The following is a 7,565-nucleotide window of genomic DNA, read 5'->3' as shown; positions in this document are numbered from 1 at the left end:
TCAATCGGGACAGCTGCTTTATTGAGCCAAATCTCAAAGAATGGAAACCAAACTAATAAATTAATACATAATTTAATTGCTTAATTGGGACAGTAGCAATTTTTGATATATTTTAGGGATCTTCTGAAAATATGTAGACATTACGTACACTAATATCGTGTAGGCCTAATGGTTGGCAGAGACAAAGTGATTTTGTCTTTCATTTGGGCAGTTTGGTTTTTCCGGAGGGGGTCAGCATAGTGGGACGTATCACATGGGGATCCTGTCTGAGGTGGTCCTGAATTTGAGTTAATGACCCTGCTCTGGATTGGACCAGATGATCCCCTTAAAAGTAAAGGGACAAAGATCCCTGGACAATTTTTTGAGGTCTCTCGACTGAGTTAGAATACAGCTAAAGTTCCTTGGAAGGTATTGTGTGCATAGTTATGTCTCGATTAGAACAGCAGCCATTCAATCGTTTAGACCAGCATTCAGAGCTGGTGGATTCTATGGACTCTCCCACCGAAGTGGCCCATCTCAAGTAAAGGAAACTGTGCTCAAAGGAAGACCGTAAGGTAACTTTTGGACGAACCCTTTTCTTTCTCCCTTTTTAGTTAGAACGTATTCTAACTAAAAAGGGAGAAAGGAGAAATTGTTCGATCAGGAACGAATCGAATGGTTAACCCTTGTGTACGTCACTACTAATACTGTATTTGGCAACGCTAGCATTATGCAAATCACTTATCTATTGTCGTGAGTCTGGCGAATTTATATTACAAATATTTTCTGTATTTTGGTTTAATAAAGCATTAAAATAGATACCTAATTATTATTTTTTTTACCTACTTATTTATTTACTTACATATTACATATTTTATTTTAGAATTTATTATTGATTTGTTTAATTGGGGTAGCTACTTAATTGGGCCAAAATGGATTAGTCCCATCATGTCCCAATTAAGTGGAATCAACTGTATATGGTTATTAATTACCACGTACAGTACTTCACATACATTTGGGCTGCAACTATCAAGTTGCAGACTATAAATTCCCACTGTCATCCATCTGTACATCTTTCATTAATCTCAAGAATGAAAACCAGGTATTGAAATCTTAGTAAATGGAGGTCTTGATTAATTTTTAAATTAAAATATGTTTAAAACCCAAGCAATGAAAAATCTTAATTATTTATTGTGACATTGTCACAATAAATAATTAAGATTTTTCATGTATGATATTTTCATGTGTATAACCTATCCTAAATTGTGTTTAAAAGATAATTTGAAATAGGAAGTAGGGTTATAGATCAATTTTAAATTGCAGTTATAAACATTCATCTGTGGAGCAGTGATCTGCTCCTGTAAGCGTGGGAGTATAGAGTGAGTGTATGGGTTATGCAATGATTTTATTTTTGTTCTAGCAATTTTTATTGAATATATTATCACGTGCTATATGATGATATAAGTTATACACGTGAAAATACAGTACTATAATTTTGTTAATTTTAACTCAGCTTTAATAATAATGAACAAAAGTACTTATGTAAATATTTTGTTTAATATAGTGAGAAACTGTTAATTTTTAAATCTTGGAATTAAGAGTGCTGCATTTCAGAAATTAGTTCTAAATTAAATCAAGTAAGTTTATATTTGAATTTTTTTTTTTTTCTGTTTTATTTAAAATTTAGTATAGTTTTTAAGGAATGCTTTGAACTTAGCAATATACAGGATGATTGAAAAGTCATGTACACATGTTAGGAATCAAGTTTATTTTCTGAACGTAATGTATGTAAATACAGAAGGAAGTAAAAACAAAGTTTATAATCTGACTTTTAATAAAAGCAAAATCAAATCATGCTGTTACATATGTTTGAAATTACCTCCTCATTCATGAGTATGAATGTGAGCTCCTTTTACAATATTTGATGCCAACTTTTGAAACAGGTAGAAATATGCTGACAATTGCTGTTATAAGGTTGCTTTTTAGTTCCTCTATTGTATGTGGATTATTTTTGTACACTGTTCCTTTGAGGTACTTCCAGAGGAAAAAATCTGAGGACGACAAATCTGGCAATCATGGGGGCCACAATTCTTTAAAAATAAGATGATTGCCAAAGAATTGTCAAAAGAACTGCAGAATCCAGATATTTCTGATAAAAATTGTATGTAACATATGAGTAAGAGTGACTGGCAAAATAATGTTTAACAATGAAAATCTATAGTTTCTGGGGGAAAAAACCATTTTTATTTCCTCAATGAACAAAGCTATACAAAGTCTGTTCAAAAAATACATGGACTGATGTCATAAAACAAAATGTACTTTTTATAGAAGTTACATGTCCCCTTCAAAGTACTCTCCTTCGCAATACACACACTTATCCCAACAGTGTTTCCACTTGTTGAAACAATCCTGGTACACTTTTGTAATGTCTTTCAGCGCCTTCATCGCATTTGCCTTAATCTCTGGAATTGTCTCAAATCTTTCTTTCAAGGGTCTTTTGAGTTTGGGAACAAGAAAAAGTCACAAGGAGCAAGGTCAGGTGAGTAGGGGGTGGAGAAGAGCAGTGATCGAATGTTTGGCCAAAAACTCACGAGTTCTGAAGGATGAATGAGCTGGAGCATTGTCATGATGGAGAAACCAATCGCCACTCCTCCACATTTCTGGCCTTTTGCGACAGATGGCGTCCCTCAGACATTTCAGAACTTCAACGTAGTAAGTCTGGTTCACTGTGGAGCCTTGGAGGAGGTACTCGTGGTGAACAACACCCTTAGCATCAAAGAAAACTGTCAGCATCACCTAGACATTGGATCAAACTTGGCAAGCTTTTTTGGGTCTGGGGACGTTTCACTCACCCACTGGTTGAGCATAGCAAATGTTTCAGTCACAGATTTTCCAAGTTTAACACAAAATTTCACAGCAGCTTGTTGTTCCATCAGGTCATTCATTCTGAAATCCGACAAATGAAAAAATTACACTTCACTAAAAACCATGTAGCTAATCAACAAATAAAGATATCTGTAATCAGGAAATGGCTTTATCACCAGACGATCTGTACAAACCTAGCGACACCAAGTTGATTCCCCCGGAACCAACTGGAGCCACGCAATTGAAACAGTCCGCGTATTTTTTGAACAGACCTCGTACTGCAGCCAATTTTATGACTTTCATATAAAAGTCAGAGTTTCTATTAATAGTCAACTAGTTAATAGTCACTATAGTGTCATCTTCTGTAGGAGATATAATAAAAATAGTTTATGCAAAATAATAGTTGTAGACATGTTCTCAATCCTAATAAATTTTTATAATTAATTATATTAGTGTTTGAATTTGTTTAACATATTTATTATCTTAAACACTGGATATTAACATATTAAATACCACGATAGAGAGGCATAAAATATCACATTGGGCCATGCTCTTTTTTTATGGACAAAGTAGTACAAAAATTATGACCATTTAATATAATTTTGTCTTCATTGTCAAAAAACATTTTGTTTTCTTGATTTTTAGGCACATTGCGAAATTGTAACATGTGACCTGAATGAGTTTTTTCTGATCGTGTTAGGCCATCCTTTTTTGCTCATCAGGTTTTAAATTCAACAGAACTTTTACATAAATGCATAAATTCTAGGTTGCATAAATGGACAAATAAAAATCTAAAAAATATAGAATAATCATTAAAATAATATACTTACTACTGGTTTTTTGTTCACTAAAAGAAAGTAAAGATTATTTCTCAAATATTTGTTTTTGTGATTTATATTTTCATGATATTGTGCTGTAGTTATTCATGTTCATTGTGCAAGGAAAGCATTAGAAAAAAACAAATTTTACATAAATTTTGGAAAAAACCAAATCTTTAATAATAATTTATTTTTATTATATTTCTCATATTTTATAGGGAAAAAAATTAAATTTTTAATAGCATTCTATCATTAAAAATATTCGACCAAATGCAATTTCCATTCCCACAGGCCATGCTCTAACTATTTCCATTATGTTTATATGGCTAGCATATTGCTCTGAACTAACACAACAGATTTGAATGCATAGTCTGGTCTGGGTGTGTTACAAATATGCAACAAATGGTGCTTAAAGTGTTAATATACTATTATTGGGATATATTAATATACTATATTAATAATGTATTTTTTCGTACATAATCGGTTATCCGAAAAATTGATTTTCCGGACAACCCCATTCGGATAATTGATGCTCTACTGTATACTGAATTTAAATTTTTATTTTACGTTAGAATAATATCATTTATTTACAATAAATACATGTATGCATAAATATAATTACTGGTAATCAATTAATTATTTAAAGTATTGCTGATAAAATCAGAAATTTATATGCTGTGTGTGTATATAATTTAGAAATTTCTAAAAATTTTGTTTTAATTATAAAATTAATATGAAATATTTTGTTTCTCAGTTATATGTCTAGGATCTAAGAAATAAGTTGTGTTTGCCAGTAGTTATGAATGTAGACTAATCATTTTTCATTTGGAGATATTTTTTTAATTTTTACAAATTCAAAAGTCAAAATATATTTTTTGATCTTAAAAATATTTGTTTTTTCTCTTTTACTCTTTAAAATAGATTTTTTTATGTACAGCAAGACCCTGCTTAACACTGATTCAAATTAACGCAGTATTTTATTGATTTGTATATAATACAATTATTCCCAAACACAAACCAATCAGCAAAATGTGGCAATTTGTCGTAGCATTGTACTTCCCTTAAATCTATGTTTGTTTTGTACAATTTTGGAAAAAATATAACATCATGGATGCTGTGAGGGGCTAGCCGGGGATATGGAGTAGTTAAGACTCTTGTACCACTTATTCGGCAGCTATCCGTTTGAATAGCCCTCGGATTGTCTAAAAGAATGGCTTTCCTATCAAAGAAATCGAGTGTGGAGGGACTTACAATTTGAAGTAAAACGAAGGCGGAATTAGATGATCGTGTAATCACCCTTTTCCTTATCAGGATTCCCGACACCAGTTAATCAGTTTTCTTAAACGCAGATTAACACGCGTAATCACTAAATTGTGAGTATGCGGAATGCAAGTAACTTGAATAGGCAGAAGTGTGAATATCTAACATTAACCAGGCCATATTTATAAAATAACTAAAACATTTAATAAACCAAAAATATTCAGATATACAAATGAATGGATAACAAATTGTATTTAAACTTAAGTCACTAATAACTGAATTAAACCTAATAATCTTATATTAAACCTAATGCATGAGAGAGAGTTTACATCGATCTGAATGTTACTATATTACCTTCCCAGTTCTTTCAATATTTCAATGTATGAGGATCTTCTTACTTATGGACATTCTTCTTCTTTTATTTTATGGCAATTTCTTGTATGGATAACTCTTCTTATGACTGTCTCATCATATAACAGACTCTATACATTATATGGAGAACTCTGTAGTATGACTTTCAATTGACGGACTTGTATGACAGACTCTCTGAATGGCGTTCTTCGCAAATGACATTCTCCATCTATATCGTATGGCTAATTCTTTCAATGACTTTTTGGGAGTCGTGTGGCAATACCTCTTTCAACGAACTGCCCTGAATGGTGGGAAAATGTCCCTTTTATATCAGCCTTCTCTGACAGCCAAGTAACGTGTGCAAAGGCTGCATTTTTGACTCATCTCGTGAGTCAGACATAGGAAAGGAAATCAACTTCCTTTCTAAAATCGAAAGTTTCTGACCTTCGTTTTTCTGACTAATTTTATCAAAGTTTAAAATATTTATTTTCTCGTTAATTCCAAAAAACAAATACACTGAGTTCGGCGTTACATGCGTTTTTTTATCGCTAGCACTTTCAACGAACTTATTGTCGTCGTCCTCAGGCAAATACAGATATTTACCAAACAGCTTTTAAACAAAAATAATCGAATGCAGAATAGAATGCATAAGATAATTTGAAATTATGTTAAAGCCGTTAAGAACACGAAGTAAATATTTAAACATAATTCGAAAACCGAACGAGCAGACAGCTCCGTGAACTGCGAGCTGGCGCATGCGCAGAGCCAAGCTCACGCTAGATGCATACTAGAGACTGCTAATACTCGCTTAAACGCTTATACAGCGTGACCCATACACTAGGCAGCTCGAGCGTATGGGTGTTGCAAGTGTCCAAGGTGGTAGTGAGGAGAGATTCCCATATAAAAACAGTTTTTCGATCCTTGCAGCTCTTGAGCATAACCGATTGGGACCATAGCGGGTTGTAACCCTGCTCAAGTACTTTCCTTGCGAGCTCGGTGGTGTGTCTTCCCCTCCTAACATCGTCTTGGTGCTCATCAAGGCGGCTGGAAAGCATTCTAGTGGTGGCCCCGATATATCTTGTGTTTACTCCCGTTGCCTGATTTTCCAAAGGTACAGCATAGACCCCCGATTTCTCAATAATGGAAAATTTGTCTCTGTCATTACAAATAAGTTTGCGTAGGCTTGGAAATGGGGTTAAAGGTAGTACAAGGTTGTGCTGCTTAAAGATTCTGCAGATGCGTAAAGATAGGGGTCCAAGGTAAGGCAACGCTATTTGTACCTTTGAAGATTCTCTCTTGCTGCATAAAGTAGTACTTGGAAACAGTGCTTTCTTTACCTTATTGTGCACATGTGTAAACTTTGCACGTGAAAAGCCAGCAGCGCGTACCGCCAAATTGACGATATCTAACTCGACATTTATCAGCTCCTGCGTGGACGACAGTAAATAAGCCCTTCTGACAAGGGAGACAATGGCAGTATTAACGTATCGAGGCCTTTCAGCCTTCTCGATACGTTAATACTGCCATTGTCTCCCTTGTCAGAAGGGCTTATTTACTGTCGTCCACGCAGGAGCTGATAAATGTCGAGTTAGATATCGTCAATTTGGCGGTACGCGCTGCTGGCTTTTCACGTGCAAAGTTTACGCATGTGCTCAATAAGGTAAAGAAAGCACTGTTTCCAAGTACTACTTTATGCAGCAAGAGAGAATCTTCAAAGGTACAAATAGCGTTGCCTTACCTTGGACCCCTATCTTTACGCATCTGCAGAATCTTTAAGCAGCGCAACCTTGTACTACCTTTAACCCCACTTCCAAGCCTACGCAAACTTATTTGTAATGATAGAGACAAATTTTCCACTCTTGAGAAATCGGGGGTCTATGCTGTACCTTTGGAAAATCAGGCAACGGGAGTAAACACAAGATATATCGGGGCCACCACTAGAATGCTTTCCAGCCGCCTTGATGAGCACCAAGACGATGTTAGGAGGGGAAGAAACACCACCGAGCTCGCAAGGAAGGTGCTTGAGCAGGGTTACAACCCGCTATGGTCCCAAGCGGTTATGCTCAAGAGCTGCAAGGATCGAAAAACTGTTTTTATATGGGAATCCCTCCTCACTACCACCTTGGACTCTTGCAACACCCCTACGCTCGAGCTGCCTAGTGTATGGGTCACGCTGTATAAGCGTTTAAGCGAGCATTAGCAATCTCTAGTATGCATGTAGCGTGAGCTTGGCTCTGCGCATGCGCAAGCTCGCACTTCACGGAGCTGTCTGCTCGTTTGGTTTTCGAATTA

General features: G+C 35.2%; 1 protein-coding gene across 4 annotated transcripts in view; it reads left to right on the top strand.

Moving 5' to 3' along the window:
- Positions 1-7,565, top strand: part of LOC111639395 (inositol hexakisphosphate kinase 1-like) — a 66,231-nt gene that overhangs the window by 5,708 nt on the left and 52,958 nt on the right. For all 4 annotated transcript variants that reach the window (XM_023385303.1, XM_023385294.1, XM_023385289.1 and 1 more), the window contains exon 2: positions 1,544-1,616. The gene's annotated coding sequence lies outside the window, so the exon portion shown is untranslated. The remainder of the gene's footprint in view (positions 1-1,543; positions 1,617-7,565) is intronic.

This window comes from Centruroides sculpturatus, unplaced genomic scaffold, assembly GCF_000671375.1.
Source record: "Centruroides sculpturatus isolate CEXI.00-Female unplaced genomic scaffold, Cexi_2.0 scaffold213, whole genome shotgun sequence".
Classification (NCBI taxonomy): domain Eukaryota; kingdom Metazoa; phylum Arthropoda; class Arachnida; order Scorpiones; family Buthidae; genus Centruroides; species Centruroides sculpturatus.
Note: the sequence above shows the minus strand (reverse complement) of the source record. Positions and strands in the feature narration are given on the sequence as shown.